The sequence below is a fragment of the Mus caroli genome, unplaced genomic scaffold (assembly GCF_978045245.1).
Source record: "Mus caroli unplaced genomic scaffold, Mus_caroli_1 scaffold_18, whole genome shotgun sequence".
NCBI classification, from domain to species: Eukaryota; Metazoa; Chordata; class Mammalia; order Rodentia; family Muridae; genus Mus; species Mus caroli.
In genome coordinates, this window is record NW_028227273.1 from 56293994 (window position 1) to 56307116 (window position 13123).

A 13123-nucleotide genomic window follows, 5' to 3' on the forward strand; every position below is an offset into this window, starting at 1 on the left:
TTCATTACTGAGACCATATATGAGAGTAGAGATGATGGAGTCTGTGTAGTCTGTATTCTCTCTCTAGGGATCAGAAAAGATTTACTTACAGAAAAAAGTTCTTGCTTGACCTTGGAGATTCATTTCCCAAAGTTACTCATTAGTAGAAAATATGAAATAAATTTCCATTGAGAATTTTTCCTGAAGAGTATTTGAAGAATAAAATCACCAAACCAATACATTTTGACCATAATTCAGATGTGAAAGCAGAGAGATATTTACAGATCATAGTCTATTTCTAATCAGAGATCGACATTCTTTTTTTTTTTTTTCCCCAGACAGGGTTTCTCTGTAATAGCCCTGGCTGTCCTGGAACTCACTTTGAAGACCAGGCTGGCCTCAAACTCAAATTCGTCTGCCTCTGCCTCCTGAGTGCTGGGATTAAAGGTGTGCGCCACCACGCCCTGCCTAGAGATCGACATTCTTAACTAAGGAAATTTTTATTTTATTTATTTTATTTTTTATTACCTATTTTCTTCATTTACATTTCAAAAGCTATCCAAAACTCCCCTATGCCCTCCCCCCCGCCCTGCTTCCCTACATACCCACTCCCACTTCTTGGCCCTGGCATTCCCCTGTACTGGCATATAAAGTTTGCAAGACCTAGGAGCCTCTCTTCCCAATGATGGCCGACTAGGCCATCTTCTGCTACATATACAGCTAGAGACACGAGCTCTGGGGGTACTGGTTAGTTCATATTGTTATTCCACCTATAGGGTTGCAGATCCCCTCAACTCCTTGAGTACTTTCTCTAGCTCCTCCATTGGGGGGCCCTGGCTTTCATCCAATAGATGACTATGAGCATCCACTTCTGTATTTGCCAGGCATCTGCTTAGCCTCACAAGAGACGGCTATATCAGGGTCCTTTCAGCAAAATCTTGATGGCATATACAATAGTGTCTGAGTTTGGTAGCTAATTATGGGATGGATCCCTAGGTGGGGTAGTCTCTGGATGGTCCATCCTTTCGTCTCAGCTCCAAACTTTGTCTCTGTAATTCCTTCCATGGGTATTTTGTTCCCTAAACTAAGAAGGAATGAAGTATCTATGCTTTGATCTTAGGTTTTTCTTTTTTGTTTTTTGTTTTTTGTTTTTTTTTGTTTTGTTTTGTTTTGTTTTGTTTGTTTTACGAGACAGGGTTTCTCTATGTAGCCCTGGCTGTCCTGGAATTCACTCTGTAGACCAGGCTGGCCTCGAACTCAGAGATCCGCCTGCCTCTGCAACTCAAGTGCTGGGATTAAAGGCTTGCTTCACAACGCCCAGCTTGGTCTTCTTTCTTCTTCGTTTTCTTGTGTTTTGCAAATTGTATTGTGGATATCCTAAATTTCTGGGCTAATATCTGCTTATCAGTGAGTGCATATATCAAGTGAGTTATTTTGTGATTGGGTTACCTCACTCAGGATGATATCCTCTGGATACATCCATTTGCCTAAGGATTGCATAAATTCATTGTTTTTAATAGCTGAATAGTACTCCATTGTGTAAATGTACCACATTTTCTGTATCCATTCCTCTGCTGAGGGACATCTGGGTTCTTTCCAGCTTCTGGCTATAATAAATAAGGCTGCTTTGAACATAGTGGAGCATGTGTCCTTATTACCAGTTGGAACATCTTCTGTATGCCCAGGAGAGGTATTGCTGGATCTCCCAATATAACTATGTCCAATTTTCAGAGGAACCACCAGACTGACTTCCAGAGTTGTTGTAGAAGCTTGCAATCCCACCAGCAATGGAGGAGTGTTCCTCCTTCTCCACATCCTCGACAGCATCTGCTGTTACCTGAATTTTTGATCTTAGCCATTCTGACAGGTGTGAGGTGGAATTTCAGGGTTGTTTTGATGTGCATTTCCCTGATGATTAAGGATGTTGAACACTTATTCAGGTGCTTCTCAACCCTTCAGTATTGCTCAGTTGAGAAATCTTTGTTCAGCTCTGTACACCATTTTTAATGGGGTTATTTGAATTTCTGGAGTTCAGCTTCTTGACCTCTTTGTATATATTGGATGTTAGTCCCCTATCAGATTTAGGATTGGTAAAAATCCTTTCCTAATCTGTTGCTGGCCTTTTTGTCTTATTGACAGTATCTTTTGCCTTACAGGAGCTTTGCATTTTTATGAGGTCCCATTTGCCAATTATGGATCGTACAGCACAAGCCATTGCTGTTCTGTTCAGGAATTTTTTCCCCTATGCCCATATCTTCGAGGCTTTTCCTCACTCTATGCTATATAAATTTCAGTGTCTCTAGTTTTATGTAGAGTTCCTTGATCCACTTGACCTTAGTACAAGGAGATAAGAATGGATCGATTGGCTTTCTTCTACAAGATAACTGCCAGTTGTGCCAGAACCATTTGTTGAAAATGCTGTCTTTTTTTCCACTGGATGGTTTTAACACCCCTGTCAAAGATCAAGTGACCATAGGGGTTCATTTCTTGGTCTTCAATTCTATTCCATTGATCTACCTGAACCAGTACCATGCAGTTTTTTATCACAATTGCTCTGTTGTATAGCTTGAGCTCAGGCATGGTGATTCCCCCATAGGTTCTTTTATTGTTCAGAATAGTTTTTGCTATCCTAGGTTTTTTGTTATTCTAAATGAATTTGAAAATTGCCCTTTCTAACTCAGAGAAGACTTGAGTTGGAATTTTGATGGGGATTGCACTGAATATGTAGATTGCTTTTGGCAGGATAGCCATTTTTACTATACTGATCCTGCCAATCCATGAGTATGGGAGATCTTTCCATCTTCTGAGATCTTCATTGATTTATTTCTTCAGAAACTTGAAGGTCGTATCATACACTTCTTTTACTTCTTTAGTTAGAGTCACACCAAGGTATTTTATATTATTTGTGACAATTTTGAAGGGTGTTGTTTTCCTAATTTCTTTCTCAGCCTTTTTATCCTTTCTGTAGAGAAAAGTCACTGATGTGTTTGAGTTAATTTTATATCCAGCTACTGCACTGAAGCTGTTTATCAGGTTTAGGAGTTCTCTGGTGGAATTTTTAGGATCACTTATATATACTATCATATCATCTGCAAAAAGTGATATTTTGACTTCCTCCTTTCCAAATTGTATCCCCGTGATCTCCTTTGGTTGTCAAATTGCTCTGGCTAGGACTTTAAGTACTATATTGAATGAGTGGACAGCCTTGTCTAGTCCCTCACTTTAGTGGGATTGCTTCCAGCTTCTCTCCATTTAGTTTGATGTTGGCTATTGGTTTGCTGTGTATTGCTTTATTATGTTTAGGTATGGGCCTTGAATTTCTGATCTTCCCATGACTTTTATCATGAAGGGGTGTCAGATTTTGTCAAATGCTTTCTCAGCGTCCTAGGGCATGATCATGTGGTTTTTGTCTTTGAGTTTGTTTATATAGTGGATTACATTGATGGATTTTCATATATTAAACCATACCTGGATGCTTGGGATGAAGCCTACTTGGTCATGATGGATGATCTTTTTGATGTGTTCTTGGATTCAGTTTACAAGGATTTTATTGAGTATTTTTGCATCAATATTCATAAGGGAAATTGGTCTGAAGTTCTCTTTCTTTGTTGGATCTTTGCTTGGTTTAGTTATCAGAGTACTTGTGGCTTCATAGAATAAATTGGGTAGAGTACCTTCTGTTTATATTTCATGGAATAGTTTGAGGAGAGTTGGAATTATGTCTTCTTTGAAGGTTTGATAGAACTCTGCACTAAACCCATCTGGTTCTGGACTTTTTTTGGTTGGGAGACTATTAATGACTGCTTATATTTCTTTAGCGAAAATGGGACTGTTTAGATTGTTAATCTGATCCTGATTTAACTTTGGTACCTGGTGTCTGTCTAGGAAATTTTCCATTTCATTCAGGTTTTCCAGTTTTGTTGAGTATAGCCTTTTGTAGTAGGATCTGATAACATTTTGGATTTCCTCAGGTTCTGTTGTTATGTCTTCCTTTTCAATTCCGGTTTTGTTAATTAGGATACTGTCCCTGTGCCTTCTAGTTATTCTGGCTAAGGGTTTATCTACCTTGTTGATTTTCTCAAAGAACCAGCTCCTGGTTTGGTTGAATCTTTGAATAGTTCTTTTTGTTTCACTTGGTTGATTTCAGCCCTAGGTTTGATCATTTCCTGTTGTCTACTCCTCTTGGGTGAATTTGCTTCCTGTCGTTCTAGAACTTCTAGGTGTGCTGTCACGTTGCTAGTGTATGCTCTCTCTAGCTTCTTTTTGGAGGTACTCAGGGCTATAAGTTTTCCTCTTAGGACTACTTTCATTGTGTTCCATAAGTTGGATATAGTGTGGCTTCATTTTTTATTTTATTTTATTTTATTTATTTATTTATTTATTTATTTATTTATTTATTTATTAGAGACAGGATTTCTTGCTATAGCCTTGGCTATCCTGGAACTAACTCTGTAGACCATGCTGGCCTCGAACTCAGAAATCTGACTGTCTCTGCCTCACAAGTGCTTGGATTAAAGGTGTGCCCCATTACTGCCAGGCTTCATTTTCATTAAACTATAAAAAGTCTTTAATTTCTTTCTTTATTTCATCCTTGACCAAGGAGTCATTGAGTAGAGTGTTATTCAGTTCCCACATGAATGGTGGCTTTCTATTATTTATGTTGTTATTGAAGATCAGCCTTAGACCGTGGTGATCAGATAGGATGCATGGGATAATTTCAATATTTTTTTATTTGTGGAGGCCTGTTTTGTGACCAATTATGTGGTTGATTTTTGAGGAGGTACTATTCGGCACTGAGAAGAATGTATATCCTTTTGTTTTAGGATAAAATGTTCTGTAGATATCTTTTAAATCCATTTGTTTTATAACTTCTGTTAGTTTTAATGTGTCTCTGTTTAGTTTCTGTTTCCAGAATCTGTCCATTGGTGAGAGTGGTGTGTTGAAGTCTCCCACTATTATTGTGTGAGGTGCAATGTGTGCTTTGAGCATTAGTAAAGTTTCTTTTATGAATGTGGCTGCCCTTGCATTTGGAGCATAGATATTCAGAATTGAGAGTTCATCTTGGTAAATTTTACCTTTGATGGGTATGAAGTGCACCTCCTTGTCTTTGTTGATATCTTTGGGTTGGAAGTAAATTTTAGTCGATATTAGAATGATTTCTCCAGCTTGTTTCTTCAGACCATTTGCTTAGAAAATTGTTCTCCAACCTTTCACTCTGATGTAGTGTCTGTCTTTTTCCCTGAGGTAGGTTTCCTGTAAGCAGCAAAATGTTGGGTCCTGTTTGTGTAGCCAGTCTGTTAGTCTATGTTTTTTTGTTGGGGAATTGAGTCCACTGATATTAAGAGATATTAAAGGAAAGTAATTGTTGCTTCCTGTTATTTTTGTTGTTAAAGTTGGAATTCTGTTCTTATGGCTGTCTTCTTTTCAGTTTGTTGAGGGATTACTTTCTTGCTCTTTCTAGGGTGTAGTTTCCATCCTTGTGTTTTTGTTTTCCCTTTATTATCTTTTGAAGGGCTGGATTCATAGAAAGATATTGTGTGAATTTGGTTTTGTCATGGAATGGTTTCTCCATCTATGGTAATTGAGAGTTTTGCTGGGTATACTAGCCTGGGCTGGCATTTGTGTTTCCTTAGGGTCTGTATAACAGCTGTCCAGGGTCTTCTGACTTTCATAGTCTCTGTCAAGAAGTCTGGAGTAATTCTAATTCTGCCTTTATATAGTACTTGACCTTTTTCCCTTACTGCTTTTAATATTCTGTCTTTATTTAGTGCATTTGTTGTTCTGATTATTATGTGTCGGGAGGAATTTCTTTTCTAGTTAAGTCTATTTGGAGTTCTGTAGGCTTCTTGTATGTTCATGGGCATCTCTTTCTTTAGGTTAAGGAAGTTTTCTTCTATAATTTTGTTGAAGATATTTGCTGGCCCTTTAAGTTGAAAATCTTCATTCTCATCTGCTCCTATTATACATAGGTTTGGTCTTCTCACTGTGTCGTGGATTTTCTGGATGTTTTGAGTTAGGATCTTTTAGCATTTTGCATTTTCTTTAATTTTTGTGTCCACGTTCTCTATGGAATCTTCTGCATCTGAGATTCTCTCTTCCATCTCTTGTATTCTGTTGTGGATGCTTGCATCTATGGTTCCTGATTTCTTTCCTAGGGTTTCTATCTCCAGAGTTGTCTCTCTTTGGGTTTTCTTTATTATTTCTACTTCCATTTTTAGATCTTGGATGGTTTTGTTCAGTTTCATCACCTGTTTGGTTGTGTTTTCTTGTAATTCTTTAAGGGATTTTTGTGTTTCTTCTTTAAGGGCTTCTACTTGTTTAACAGCATTTCCCTGTAATTCTTTAATGGCTTCCCCCTGTTTTGCAGTGTTATGTATTTCTCTAAGTGAGTTATTAATGCCCTTCTTAAAATCCTCTACCACCATCCTAAGATATGATTTTAAATCCGAATCTTGCTTTTCAGGTGTGTTGGGGTATCCAGGACTCACTGAGGTGGGAGTGCTGGGTTTTGATGTTGGTGAATGGTCTTCGTTTCTGTTAGTAAGATTCTTAAGTTTGCCTTTCACTATCTGGTAATCTCTGGCGTTAATTGTTATAGCTGTCTCTGGCTGGAACTTGTTCCTCCTGTGATTCTCTTAGCCTCTGTCAGTACTCTTGGGTTTCCAACTGTCTCCTGAGTCTCAGTGGTCAGAGTACTCTGTACAGGCCACCTCTCCTCTGATGGAGGAGGATGGCAGATGTCTGAAGCTCAGATCTGCTTCTTGGATGATGATGATGGCCTGAAATGGGGCCTGTCCCCGAAGTTATGTTGCTTCTGCAGTCTACAGGCTCTCCCGCGCAGACTGATTTCTGAGGGACCCGGGATACCACATGGCTCACTCACCTGCTCAGGTGGTTAGAGCCGTCCCTGTTGACCACCTCTCCTCTGGCAGGGAAGGAACGCAGGGGTCTGGAGCTCAGATCTGCTTCCTGGCTGAAGATGAGGGCCCTAAATGGGGTCTGTCCCAGAAGCTATGTTTCTTTTGCAGTCCGCAGGCTCTCCTAAGCAGACTGATCTCTGAGGGACCCGGGATACAAGATCAGGAAAATTTTAATAGTGTACATGAGCCCATAATATTTCCTGGCCTCTTATTAGACCCACTCCAACTGAGGTACAAGTTTTAAACTGTACTTTTCTAAGTAATCATCTACCATAAGATTCTGACAGCACTGCAAACCTAACTCTATCTAAATGAGAATTCTTGTTCCATTCTTCTAATTATTTCTCATTCAATTTTAAAGACGATTTTCACAATTCATAAATAGCTCTACACGTACCATTCATTGAAGTCAGCTAGGAAACATTTAACTATTTGGGACCACCAAGACAACATATGAAATTAGTGAAAGTACATTTTCACTTTAATAAAGATGTCCAGAGATCGGTAATATATAGAAGAGCTGGTTCATTTCCAAGATCATGAGAGAATAATGTTTCTATTTCTCTGGGTATATGCACCTGTCAGCATTGTGAAGTTCCAGTAATTATCTTATATCTTCCATCCTCTTAGTAACTGGACTGAATTTAAGAGTCAAATTGGTCTGATAAGATTAACAAGAAGAAACTGTGTAAATCTTTTCTAATGTATGACATACAAGGCAACCTAGGGAAACAATGAACTATAGGTCATGAAGTAGAATGTTCACCAATTCTACAGTCCGTTATTCTAAGAATAGATTCACATTGTCTCCTTCAACAAAGCATATGATCATTGGAAAACTGTTTAAATCGAAAATGTGTGTGTGTGTGTGTGTGTGTGTGTGTGTGTGTGTGTGTGTGTGTGTGCATAAATAAACACACATTTTTTTCAAATCTTTGCAATATTCCTACACTATACAAAATTTGGGTAGAGGAATCAAAATGGTCAATCATTTTTCGTCATTCATTGCTATCATAAGTGACTGCTAGAAAAAACAATGTTCCTAATGAATTTACTAGTAACTATAAAATACAAATGGAGTGTTAGAACGATATTATTTCCATTCATGTCCAAGTAATACTTCTCTTAAAACCCATCTGGGATTCCTGTGTCTAATGCTCTAAGCCCTCCAATTGGCCCCCATGTTATGTGAAAGTCAGACAACTCCATCTAGGGCAGATGAGGCATGCTTGCCCCTCTCCCACACCCAACAGTCTGCCTGTCTCCCAGGAAGTTTACCTTAAGCAGGACACAGACTGCCTGTCTTCCAGGAGGTCTGCCACATCCAGGGACACAGGTGAGAACCTGCCCCAATACTTGTCCCACATGGTACCCCCACAGATGCCAGCATATGCAGGACCTATCAGCTCTGCTGCAGCCCTGTCTTCCTTCGGGTCTCCAATTCCACCTGGGGCAGATGTGGCGCACCTGCCCTCTCCGATTCCCCACAGTCTGCCTGTTTCCCAGGAGGTCTGCCATAACCAGGGACACAGGTGAAACCCCTGTCCCAGCTGGGACCTCCACAGAGCCCAGCCAATGTCTGTTCTGCCAGAGCCCCATTTTTCTCCTAGTCTGCAGCTTTGCCAGGGGCAAATTGGCCAGAGCCCCATCTTCCTTCCAGTCTGCAACTCCGAGTCCTGCCCTAACTCATCCCCACTCCCACACAGACCAAGTGCATTTGTCTGGTGTTCTCAGAGAAGGGCCTTGATGCCTCCCCCAGGCTCACATTTACTGTACTATTTCCACACCGCCCTGACTTGTCTGGGCCCTGGGGAGGTCCCGTACTCTTGGGCCCCATTTTGGCCCTCGTTTGGGCCTTGAGGACAAACCCGAGCCTGGCTCGAGTTTCTGCAGCCTTGTGGAAGAGCCTAAGCCTGGTTTGAGTTTTGAGACCTGTCTCAGTCACTCCCATATAAGGGTGACTCAGGAAGACCTGTTTGCCCCTACCTCTGACCCATGATTACTGATGTATAGATTTTTCATTGGCCCCGTCAGTCACTCCATACCCTTTGTCACCCTTCCCAGCCTCCGATGTCATCTTACTCCACGAAAAATCCCCCTCCCTATGTTCCAAACTTATATAAACAAGAGGCTGATGCCATAAAGTTGAGTTCCTGCTTCGACAAGAGTGGGGAATTGCAGGCTGATCTCCAGTTGAGCTGAAGTCTGAACCCCAATGGTCATAATTCACCTATATGACACGGTAGGTGTTCCCTCATGCTCCTGCAACTCTGGCCCCTGCCAAAGTTACCACCTCCCACAGCCCCCACAAGATTAGTATGGTCAGTAATCACGTAGACAATGGCCCAAGCTTCTGACCTTCAGGCTAAACTCCTCCCCAGTTACCTAGCAACAGTGAAGACCATAACACCTCTCTCTTAACTCTTACATTCTCTCTTCTCTCCCCTCTCTTTGTCTTTGCTCCTCTCTCCTTTCTCTTTGTTTCCTCTCCTCTCCTCTCTCTTTCTCTCTTTCTCTCTAGCCTTCTCTCTCTCTCTCTCTCTCTCTCTCTCTCTCTCTCTCTCTCTCTCTCTCTCTCTCTCTCTCTCTCTCTCTCTCTCTTCCTCTCTTTCCCCCTGCATTTCTATAATAAAGTTCTTAAATCATAGAGAGTCTCTGCTCCATCAAGATCTGCTGCGCACTCTGGTCAGTGTTGGGAACCTCTTCCCTTATCCCTTTCTCCAATAACCCCAGGGCGACAGGGTCCCCGATCGGGGACTGCCCCTTGTCCGCCCATTACAGCGTGGGTCAGAGGTTTGCATGGCCACCTGGGCCAAGTGGAATGCGTTCCAGCAGCCCCCCAGAGAAGGAGAAAGAGGAAAAGGAGAAGGACCTCGTTGGCAGCCTGCCCAGAGCACAGAGGCCAGGCATTTGGCCCCTTTTCCCTTCCCCTTCTTCCCCAGGGTCTCCACAGGGCCCCCCTTTATTTTGTTCCCAACAGACAAGGGACTCGCCATCCCACTCAGTCCCAGAGAGACTCTGGTGGGACTGGGACCTCTCTCTGGCAAGGAGCTGGCACAGTACATCTCCATTGACACACAGTTTCAGCATTTTGATAGCAATGAGGAGATTCCAAGGATGGAGCCGTGTGAGCCATGGATGTAGAAGGAAAGAACAGAGTATAGGGAGGAACTAAAACTCAGACTCAAGCACATTGCACAGAGGTCCAGAGCATACCTTTGGACCCTGCTCTGATCCTACAACCAGAGTGAAGGAGGTAAGTGACCCCAGGGCTGGCTTGGTCTCCAAAGGTTTCCACTGCCAAGCCTGAGTAACCACTGGTCCCAGGTTCAATTTATGGAGGAGGGCTGCAGAGCCCTCCGAAACCCTGAAATGGTTTCACTTTCAATTTAGGTCCAAATCCTGTGAGTGGGGAGAGCAGGGTGGGGTAGCTGAGTCTCCCATGTTGCTGCCAGGCTCTCACATCCTGGAGGGGATGATTGCCTGCAAGTAGGGCCCTCTTGGAACACAATACCAGACTGCCTATGATGTCTCAGATTATATCACCCTGAATGAAGACCTGAAACTGGACTTCAGCAGACATGGTAGCTCAGATCTTCAAGCTCAAGTTGGAGTTAGATCATGCAACAGAGTAGTTCAGGGTCTATGTAGAATGAGGGTGCCTGGAGTTGTTCCAAAGAGCCTGAAAATTTGAAAGGAGACTCTACAGTGAGCAGGTGTGAGGAACAACTAGGAACCACTTTTAATAAGTAAAGATACCACCTCAACCTATATCTGTTTATGAGTGTTATGTGTAGGTGCTTCTGTGTATATTGTAGCTATGTGTTCAGTGCATATGTGTATGTGTGTGTGCTTGTGTATCTGTGTGTATTTATGTGGGTATATATATATATGTATGTGTGTGTGTGAGAGAGAGAGTATGTGTGTGTGTGTAAGCCAGGTGTCAGTACTGTGTGTCTTCTTCTATCCTTTCAGTGTTTTTCTTGAGATAGGACCTTACTAATTTGGTTAGAACAGCTAGCCATTAAACTCCAGGCATCCTTCTGTTTCTGCCTCCCTAGTACTGGAATTACAGATGTGAACCAACCTCATACAGACAGACTTAAATTACACAATTTAAACAATTTGCATCTAAATTCCAAATAATTAAATCTTAAGAGATCAAAACTCCAAAATTACAATTCTGGAATTTTTTTTTAATCCATGTCAAGACATTTACTTACGTTTTAAAGAGGTGTTTGCTTAAAGTAAAAAAAAAATAATAATAATAAAATAAAATAAATAAAAAAAATAAAAAAATCATAGAAGCCACTTTATCTCATGAAGTAGGTAATAGTATACATATTTGCATACACAAGCACTAGGTAGGGTACCCTAATGAAAGTCACACTGATGTAGTTTCATGAGCAACATGAACTAGAAAGCAATATCACAAACAAATGCTCACCTTGCCTGAGTCTCTGTGCTGACAACCTACTGTGCATGGGAACATGGAAAATAAAGGCTATAATCAAAGTGGAAGGTCATTGCTGAGAACAGACCATCTAGAAAGCTCCTTCATAACTCACCAGGTTTTCAAATCCTTCCCTGAGTCTGAAGTTCAACTTCTAGAAGCTTCCTTTGGGCTAGGATTAAGATTATTTTCATATACTTTCAAGGACCTGCTGCCTTCCTTGCCTCTTATCCACTGTTTTCTTTCCAGGGGTGAAAGAAGGAGCAGTTACACTAAGACTGCCAGTATGTATGGTTAGATATGATCCCTAGTATGGGATAGAGTAGACAGAAGCCTATGGGGGAACATAGCCAGTTTATAACTTCTTCATCATCCTATCATGTGGGCTCTGATCAAATCTCATTTGTCCTACCACAGGCAGGAACAGTGATTAAAGCTCTGATGATTCTCTCACCATCAAGAAGGGTAAGAACTTGCAGGGCATTAACTGTGGCATGTGCTTGGATATATAGATTCCTGGGTTATGGGGACTCTAAGAGTTGGAACATTTTGAATTGAGTTCTTTCCACTCACAGGGAATAGTCTAAATATCTTCTATTCCCTTATATGGGAATGAGTCTTACAGGGTGTGTTCAGATCTCTCCTTCTCTACTATAAATCCAACTCCTCCAGTTTCTCTTTCTGTAATTGTCATCTCATGCTGTCTCATGTCAGCATAGAATGACAAAGTGAGCAGCTCAGACTATCCCTCAGGACTAAATCTGTTCGCCATACCTGTCTCCTTCCTGTCTCACCTGGAGATCTGGGACTTCTTCATCCCTTGTGGAACTTTAGCTTTCTATGAGCAGCTTTTTACTTCCCTATTGAAAATAAGGTTGCAGATATAGCTGTACTTTTTACCTTAAGATTATAAAGTGTGGTTTGTGTCATTGAAAGGAAATAAAACATGAAAACTTACAAACCCCATTATGTGTAATGCACTGAGTTTGTTGTGGATGACTGAGGAGATGGCTAGAGATCAGACTGTATGGCTGAGATTTGTCGGTTCCATCTGCATCTTCCATAGGCTTCTATGAAGTCATCTCCTCTACCCTTGATTTCCAGGGGTAGAAAGAGATTTGGACCATAATGCCATGTGAGTTATATGCATGTAATGTCCTAAGCATTGCTGAAACCACCCAGGGCATGACTAAGATGAGAAAGGGAGCAAAAACTGGGCCCTAGGGACTAACAGTTTTATTTCAGCAGTTATCTGAAATACAGTGATGGGTTAAATTCGATTTTGTATTGATTATTTTTATTTTTTACTTTAGTAATTTTAATTCTTCAGGATTTCAAATATGTCATTTGCTTTTTATTTCGATCTTATGTGGAGTTACAAATAAGATTGCCTCAAGTGTCAGAAGAGACCTTGGATAGGTAAATTTTACACTGTGTCAAGACGGTGAGAGACTATGGAAACTTTTGAAATTATGATATTATGATATGGCCACAAGGCTATGGGTTCCATGGAGTGGAATGTGGTAGTTTGAATAAGAATAGCCCACATATGCTCAAACATTTCAATATTGGTCTACAGATGGTAGAACTTGGTAATAAATCTACTTAATACATTGAACTGAGCCAAATTAACGTATAAAGTCAGGCTTATTAGGAGCAGCTCTCAGATGGGTTCCCTGCATTCTCAGGAGAAAGTCAGTGAAGTCTCATAGCTGAACTGGTTAGGGGCTTTTTGTAGGTGAGGGGAGGGAGGTAATGACATGATGGCAAG